The 9,523-nt window shown below is 41.2% G+C and overlaps 1 protein-coding gene across 2 annotated transcripts in view; it reads right to left on the bottom strand.

The window, feature by feature from the left end:
• The window catches only part of LOC143348831 (uncharacterized), a 334,784-nt gene that overhangs the window by 286,880 nt on the left and 38,381 nt on the right, over positions 1–9,523 (bottom strand). The gene's annotated exons all lie outside the window — the stretch shown is intronic.

The raw sequence follows: 9,523 nt of genomic DNA, 5'->3' as shown, positions 1-9,523 counted from the left end.
CGCGCCCTTGTATTTAACGCCGCCCATTTGCGATTCGGTGACACTAATTAACGCCGTTTTACAATATTTTCGAAGATATACCTTTCTCTAAATAACGTCTGCGACTTTGACATAACAAGGGAAGCCCACGTTCGCTTTAAATATAGGCAATGTCAGGCATAAACACTGTGATTATAACATTACGTCTGTATTTTTTGTTAAAGTTATTGTCTATATTTATAATGGAACTTTAAAGTAAAACTTCTCAAAACCAAAAGCCCATGTTGAGAATATGAAGGTTTCATCATAAAAATTATATCAAATCTTATCATTTTTCCCATGATATTTTCCACGAGTCCTTTAATTTCAAACTATCTTCAAAATATTGTATATTTATTTTGATTACAAAATAATAAGGTCGCTTCAGAAAATTACATCCGTACCTTGAACTGCATTTTCCAAAGAAGGACGAACAAACTATCCAGTGACTTATGGACGATTGGAGCACACCGTTGGGAAAGATGATTTTTAGAGAAGTAATTGGATCGACCCGTGTAATTCCTGGCACGGCGCGCAGTGTACGCGAGGCTATAGCGGTCGAATAATGGGGGAGTACCCAAATCATGGCGATCAATTTGATGACTTCGAGGACCGTCGTTAGTGCCCGCGCGATCCTCCCTTCGTGGAACTCCGTTAATGTTTTAGTGCACGTACACAGTGACTCGGACGGAACCCACATGTCGGCGAATCCGAGTGAAACATGTGGTACCGGCTATTATATCCACTCAATTGGCCCTCGTGTTGACATAAAAAACGAGTACGGTCGGCATTGAACGATGGGGGCTGGCAAACGTCGAACATCGACGAGGAAACGCCGCGCTCTATTTCGCACTTCGTCTCGAAGTTAAACGCGCCGAAACATCGTTCGACCTTATCTCCATCGGTGAATTAGAAATGTCCAGGATCTCAGAAAATCTCCAAAAAAAAACATTGTCAACCAGGATCTCGGGACTACCGAGATTTTCTTTAAAACCGAGATCTCGGATGTTTCGAGATTATCTTCTAATATTCACTACCATAATAACTGGATAAAGGCTTGTTTACCTTTTACTCGTAATCGATCATGGTTATTAACAGTTGTTTATCTTTCATATTTATTCGGAATCCCAGTTTATATAATGTAATCACGAAAGTTTGATCACCTCCGACGATCCAAGGTCTCGGTTTAGATACGGGATTCCCTTTTTTTCGCGAAGATCTTGCTTAAAACAAAATCATGATAGACAATGGAGTTTCGTTTCGAATATCGAGACTCGTTGTTTTATTCGTACTGGTTTCGAGCTTCCGGGCTACCGTTCCAATCTAATTACGTATGCGCGCGCAATTTGAATGTTGATTCGCGCGCAAAACGGCATGAATATACAGGTAGCCATTAAGCATGTGCAACATGGAAAAGGGGGATGAATGGCGGGACTGAATGAGACGCGAAATGGTCAGCACAGTTGAAGAGCAAGCTTCCCTGAGGTATCACAGAAAGTTTGCACGTCGAAAAGTAGAAATGTTTGCTCCGTAGAATGGCGTTATGTTTGGACTTGGAATGACGGTTGGAATTGGATAGGACGTTGCTGGTAGCCTACTGAAATACTCGTTTCTGGTTCGTCGAAGTCCGCGAATTCCTGACCGCCGAAGGGGGAATCGAATTTTAATTTACCCCCCGTCCACGCTGCGAACAACCGGTGCGTGACACAATAGTTCTCGATTTACAACAATAGAACTTACGATCTGGCAAAAACGAAGAAATACATAGTATCGTTGCTTTCTAATGCAAGTTCATTGTTTGTAGGTTCTGTGATTTCACTGTACGATTCGCCTTCCGGATACTACTTCACTGTTAATTCCTGGTTTGCTTGGTTCGGAAAATTGTGACAGACATTTTAAACATTGTTAAGATTAAGTAAACTCAAATCAAACAGTTTCGTGAGTCACTTCTGGTACGCATTAACAATAAATATATTGTTGAATTATTTTAGAATTTCACTTATGCAGTATCTACATATAATAATAATAATAGTCATTCTATCCCATTTATGTAGATTTAACAAAGATTAATTTATTTAAAAAATCAAATTGTTCACAAAACTTATTTATATCAATTATTCTGCGATTTATAGATGTCGTAGACAGTATTATGAGCCTCTAGACAAGTAAGAATATTGTGATTTCTAAAAGTTGGCTTATGTACTACTAGATTGTATAGAAATAGAGACTCAAGGGATATTACTTCGCTATTTAGTACCTTGTATGCGACAAATCAAATCAAATTTTATGCTTGCATCTTTATATAGTCATGGTTGAATAATGCCATACGACGAGCAGCTAATCGTAAAAACCTACGCTGAACTTTCCCACTATATAATTGTCACAATTGAATCTAATTTGATCTAATCTAGTAATCTAATTCGGAACGAACCAAAGCACAATACAGATATTTAACTGTGTTAGAATGCCTAAAATCCCCAAGGCAGCCCCGTCGATAAAACCAAAAGCTCCAAGGGCTGAGCCAGTCGTATGCGCGATATGCTTTGCAAAAGAGAGCTTCGACGAGAAACGGGCTTCAAGGTCGCCAGGCAATATTCTTCGAACATCCACCATACATCCCCGAAAGTTCAAAAAATCGGTACGTTCGAGAATTTCGTGCGAAACGGCGAAAATATCTCGCGTACGGACGGTATTTAAAGCGATGAAAAATGTACGGTTCCAGGAACGATGGAAATACCGAACCCCTCGGCGCAGGGTGGAATTATGACGGCAGTGGTCCTGCCTGAAGCCCCGCCCATTACCCGGTACCTTTCGATTGTCCCGCAGCCAAAGGCAGCCCTAATAACCAGGGAACAAGGAGCGGAAAAGCAACCCCGGTGTGAGAAGCGAGACTCGAGAAGGGAAACGATCTCCTCGCGCACCCCCGAAACGCCCCTATGACCTATAGAAAACGTTCCGCGTAGACGTCGGGGCTTGATCGTCACGGAACGGCGCAACTGTCGTCGATAGAAAACGACAAAGGACGCGATGATTATGCGCCTTCGAGTGTTCCTCGAAACGTAAGATTTCGACTTTGCCCTCCCCCTCCACGTTTCGATCCGCTACCCGTCGCGGAGTATCTTTTTTTCCACCCGGTCCCTTTCAACGTCTCCTTAATGGACAGGTCTCTCCTGTCTCGCGTTTGCACTTTTCCCTCTCGCACTTTATTTCCCTGCTACAACGACCGAGCCTCTGCTTGTCTTTTTCACTCCCCTTCTCGCCCTTTTCATCACTTTCCCGCCCTTCTACTTATTCCGCGTTCTCCTCTCTTTTACGATTCAAATGTCTCTTTCGTTCTGCCCTCTCTCGTTCCCCTCCTGCCCTCCCCCCTTCGTCCGTCCCTCGCGACTCCTCTTCGTTGTCACTCTCCCTCTGGTCGTCTCCCTCCTTCTTGCTTGTCGTCGCTTCGAACGAGAGCGAACGAGACGCGAAACGCGGGGTAAGAGTGGTGGGGACGAGCGGGACGCGATTGGCCGCCGGTTTTATCACCCTCGGAAAAGTGACGCGGAGGGGGAGGGAGGGGGATAGCCGCGCAGGACGTGGTGGGAGTCGGTATTGTTACAGTACTTAACGAGCGGCCGAGGTAATCAGTATCGCTCCTTGCGGCGGCCGGCAATTCCGCCAATTTGCTTCAATCTCGGCTGAAGTATGGCCGACGCGCAATCTGGGACCATTTTGTTTTCTTGGGTACGGCTACTAATCTATCGAAATCTCCCACTCGATCAAAGACATCCTCGTGTTTGCGTTATTCGTTTCTATTCCGCGCGGGAAGCGTTTCGGGTCGCTCGATACGCAACGCGGACGAAACAAAATCCGGGTTTCGTGACCTACTCGACGAACAGGGGCCCTCGATCGCGGAGCACCGCAGGTGAGGCTGGCATTAAATGTGCAAAGTTTACCGATGCGGTTACAAATGGTCCGAAGAATCCAATCACCTCCAGTAAACTATTAGCGACGATGAGCGGGCGGTTGGAACCTAAAGAAAGTTGAAGGAGCTCGAAGGAACTTGAAATGGCTTTGCAAATTTACCCGCCTCGTTGTCGGGCCATTAATTATCTCCTCCCCTGCCCCAACGAACGATCAGCCTTTCGTTTCCTTGCTCTAGTTACTTTTTCATTGTTTCCGCCGCGACGGTAAGAATCGCCGAATCTCGACTCACGGTTTCGCTCGATTCCACAAGTTTCCAGTAATTCGGGCGTTGGTTGTTTTCACGATTAAACAGAGGGGGCGGGCGAACGTTGCACGCTGCAACGTTGTAAGGGTACAGGTTGACACGCTCATCAAGATAAGACGGTTAACCCCGAAACGGTAAGCAACGATGATTCGAATCAGTGAGACTCCCCAATATGAACATTCCGGATCAAGAGGGTAAAAGTGGGCGGATAGGGGTTTTGCGTGTACAGAGTGCATCAATCACCTACTCCTTCTGCGAATATACCTGCTCATGAGGTCAGACGCCTATCGCTCTTTGCCCTTAAGTGGCGATAAGGAAATAAGCTGGCCCGAACGAATTCTATTGCTTAACTTTATTACGATCGCGCACCGACCGTGAGATACCGCTCGAAACACCCCGTAGCCACCCCCTCCGGCCCGGTTTCTTCCTAAAACATACACGCGTAGAAAATGAAAAGGTGTTTCAGGAAAACTCGAACGAGTTCATTTACGCTCGAATTAAAAGCTGTTTCCACGGGCGAAGCGACGCTTCGCAGCCCCGACACGCTACAGCTGCCAGACATTCTGTAATTTTTATTAGGACGGGTCTCAAGGCCTGGACGGCGTCTTTGATGTGGAAGAGGCCCATTAGACGAGCTTCCCCTCATTGTTCCATCTCTGGCGCTCCGCCTCGACGTGATATGGCGCGTGAACGGTTGACATATAATTAGCATTTGGGGTAACGAAAGCTCGACTGAGGATGACAGCAGACACAATGCACACCCCCTCGGTTATCCTGTGTCCCATAACTCGGCCACAAACCCGCCCTTTCTGCCCCGTTCGCCGCGACGAGCCCTAAGCCGATTCGAAATTAGCCGACTTAATCGCCTGAAGGGGTTTCGACGGCTTTCTCAGCGAATTTTAAGGATTTCGAATCTCTTTAAAAAATCAGCCAGACCAGACTCGAGGCTAAGGGTTCCGGTGATTATTTAACACTAACTGTTTGTGAGTAATAAACTTACGAAATGTAGCGAAAAGGTGCCCATTTTTTCTAGTCTGCATAGTATAGTATTTCTTTTAAGGGGGCGTTGATCCTTTTGATTAGTAACGCTCTAAAACTGGCTTTTGCAATATTGATTTTTTACTGATAGCAATGAGGGATATTAGAATCTTGTAATACAATTAATTTCAAATAAACATATCCTCTGTTCCTCGCAATCCCTTGCCGTACAATAATGAATTTAACTCGTTACAAGTTCTTGATGTCAAGTTTTACAATCATGAGGCTACTCACTCGTCATAAAATCTTATATATTTATTAAAATCAAAATATTATTCACCAGGTATTCGCAAATAAATCTATTCTTTTTCATGAGCAATCTTTGTACGAGCAAATTTATATAAAATTAAATAGTACTCGTTTGAAAACATATTTGGAATTAAATCGTACGTCAGGGGGTTAAACAAGTTTAAAATAAATTACGCAACAATTTAAACGAAGAAAAATTCGAATCTTTGAAATAATAAAAATATGCATCAAATTTTCGGTAAGAAATCGATAAAATTTGATGGATAAAAGGACCCTTTAAAAATTGAGAAAAATTAAAACTATTATCAACGATTGACAAGCCTTATGTTAAGTCTATGAAATAGTATACGTTTGAAAAATTATTTGGAATTAAATCGTACGTCAAGGGATTTTAGACGAGTTTAGAATAAATAACGTAACAATTTAAAGGAACAAAATCCAAATCTTTGAAATAATAAAAATGTGGATCAAATTTTTGGTAAGAAATCGACAAAATTTGATGGATAAGAAGACCCTTTTAAGAATCGAGAAAAATTGAAACTGCTCTCAACGATCGACAAGCCTTATGGTTTTTTGCAAACCGATCGAAACGTGGGACGACGGTTAGAATTGGACGTCTAGGGGCGTCGGGGTGGCAGTGGAGCGGAAACGACGTCGCCGGGTATTTTTTCCCCGGGAGTTTAAACGCCCGCCATTACTCGATTTCGAAGTTTCGCGTTATAAGGAGGATTCGCGGGGGAGGGTGATTTAAAGTTAATTGGAGAGTGGTGGTGGCAGAGGCGAACAGGAATAAATTGCAAGTCGCCTCGCACGAATCGCGAGCAGGGGATGGGGGTGAAAGCGAGAAAGTCGGGTATATTCGGCTGGTGTATTCTGAATTAAGTCGCTCAGTTGTGCGCCGTTTACTTTGCTCCTCGGCTGCTCTCGAATCGTTCGGGGAAACGGCTTAATTTTAAGGAACTTTCCGGTCGGTGGGCAAAGTTTAATTTCATCCCCCGAACAATGTTATACCGTGTGTTGAACATGTCCAAGGCGCGACGACTTGGAGCACAGCTCTTCGTGCGTTACGCCCATCGGATTGTTTTACATTTGGTACGCTTCTAGCGAGCCGAGCTACGAGCACCGGTTAATGCAAACGTGGAAATTAATTGAATCACTCGAACGCTTGCTAATCCTCGAAGGAAACTCGTTTCGAGTCCCTTAATCTACTCATTGGCTTAACTTGCAATGATAGACATCGAAAACTCGCACGTTAATTTACTGCACTGCGCGAGAAGCTTGGTCTGCCTACAGGGGCGCGGCAGAAATCATGAAAGGATCGAAAAGTGGGCGATTCATCGTGCAAAAATAGGTCGAAAATACGCGATAAAAGTTTTTTGGAGACTTCGTTTCGAAGAAAATCGATTCTGAAAATTCGTATCTATTCTTTCTGTTGTTAATGCAATAATAATGGGTAAACACTATACATACATTTTATTTAACTAACTACGATGGAATATATAAAGGTATATTGTCAAATTCATTTTCAATTTTCACTTTCCTTGTTGACTCTGCTCTATCAATTTTATTTAATCAATCAAAATTATAAAGTGCTGTTATACGAATACCATGAATAAACATTTGTTATTAAGCTAGAAATTACTGAAAATATTTCCTCTATTGTCACATGCAACCATGTATTTTCATTTTTAATTTTAAACATTTTTAAATAATTGTATCTTTTATTTGGAAAAGATTTTTAATTTTTCAAAATGGATTTTCCCAGAAACGTAGCCTCGCATGAATAATTTCATTCCATATTACTATTATAACAAACATCGAAGAAAATAAATCGAACCACATTCGACAGTTTTGTAAATTACGATATTTTTAACAAACGAACAGAAAATATTTTTTCCGATTATTTTTCTTTGAACAAACGTCGACGTCAATTTATTTAGAAAGATAGGAAATAAATTGCCCGATTGGGCTCACTGGTATCCTAATTTGGACAATAATATTATGCACACAGTATCAAGATCTAATGATTACCTTGAAACCTTGAAATGTTCTCTGATCATTTTTATTTGAAATGATTTATTATTTTGCCCTGTTCTACTTGAGGGGCTTAGATAATACCGGGCTTCGAAAATAACGAAAATAAAAATGCCAATTTAATTTTCACCCGAAACACGAGGCACGTTGCACTGCACACTTCATGAGTGCAATGGTACTCCATATAATGGAGTATTTTTCCAAAAGATAAACCAGCAATGCAAACGGTACACGTTGCAAAACAAATGGTTTAAGCTGCACTTCCGCACCAATGAAAACGTTTTAAACAAATATACTAAAACTGACAACGCGAATGATCTAACAAACTACCGTGCAAAGAGACGATCGTCGATTCCGATAACATTTCTATATGAAACAGTCCTCAATAACGATACGTTATTAATTATTTTACAATTTTATCATTATCAACTATAAAATCTTATTTTATAACATTAATATGAAAAAGTTCAAACAAATGAAATGCTATTAAATGATTATATAAAATTAGTAAATAATATAAACAAGATTAAAGGAAAATTCTTGAAAGTGTATTAAAATACTATTATAAATTGCTAAAATTTTTGGAAAGCTAAGCGAAACTGGAAACTAATTTTGGGGTAGATTTAAATATGCTCGAGCAGTCATTTTCAGCTCATAAATTAATTTTAATATCAACAACTATAGTTAATATAAAAAAAAATTTCCATTATTATTACGTACAAATACTCTCATATTGTTTGGATATGTCAACGTATATTTGCATATGTTTGTACATAAATTTTTTATTCACACATTTAACTGTTTCCATAAAAATTTATTCGTGGCTAATATAGAATACTGAAACTAAATAAAGTATTTTGAATACCAGACGCTAATGTATTCTGTATTTGCTGGCCAGCAAATTACAAGGTTCAATCACGAACAGATTACAAACGAGCATCGATCGTTTGAATGTTTTCTTAAATGTATTGTGTCCCTCCCTGATACAAAGTCGGTGATTTCGATTAGGGTACCGCCTTTTGCAAGACTTTTGCACGGCACTGTATGCGTCAACATACTCAAGAAATAAAGTTACGAAGTTCAATCGGAGGAAGAGAGTCCTCGACGAGAGGCGCATTGTTTAAAACGAAAACGACTCGAGTTTAACGAGCCCTGCGTATGAGCAAGCATGCAAGGGTAGGAAAAAAAATCGGTGCCCACGTGCGTGCCCATGTGAATACGGGCGGCTTTCCAAAATGGCAACGAGTCCCGCTGGGCTCGATGCATCTCGAATTCACGTACCACGACGTATCGTCGTGTCGAACGGAATTGGCGGGGGGTTCACAGCTGCGCAGTCTACGGGGGGTTTCACCCCGTGACGTTTCGACCTACGATGGAACACCTCGTTATCACCGATTCGTCCTTTTCGTTTCTGCCCTCGCGGGGTCGTGCTCGTGAAAGCGCAGGAAAAGAGACGTCTTTGGAATTTTATAAAACGCGAATCGTCCGAGGTGTTAATTTGACACTTTGCACCCTCGTTTGTACACGTCTTGTCGAGAAACGTGATTTTTTCGGACAAAACTATGCAATAGTTTCGATTGTACAGGCTTCTCCCGATGGCGTTGTAAAAAACTTACGATGGACTGAATTAAAAAATCGAATTATTAATAATTTAAACTAGAAGAAATTAAAAATATATCAGACTACGCTCTATCTAAAATTCTTGATAATTTATTTTACTTTCTGACCAAAACAATATTGTCGAAACCGTTTCAACCCCTTCAGAGCCACCAAGTCAGATAAAAATAATTATTTTATTTACATATTTACATTGTGCGATGTCGAAGGTTCTTAGATCTTAGAGGAAAAGGAACAATTAATTTAAAATGTGTTTAGTGATACATTGAAAAAAACAATATCGAAGTTTATTGGCAAAACTTGTCACATTCTCGGGGCCACCCTGAGGTAAAGATCGATTTCCCACATTAGTCG

This window comes from Colletes latitarsis, chromosome 2 (genome assembly GCF_051014445.1).
Source record: "Colletes latitarsis isolate SP2378_abdomen chromosome 2, iyColLati1, whole genome shotgun sequence".
In the NCBI taxonomy this organism is placed as follows: domain Eukaryota; kingdom Metazoa; phylum Arthropoda; class Insecta; order Hymenoptera; family Colletidae; genus Colletes; species Colletes latitarsis.
The sequence above is the reverse complement of the archived record's forward strand: the minus strand, read 5'-3'. Positions and strand labels throughout refer to the sequence as shown.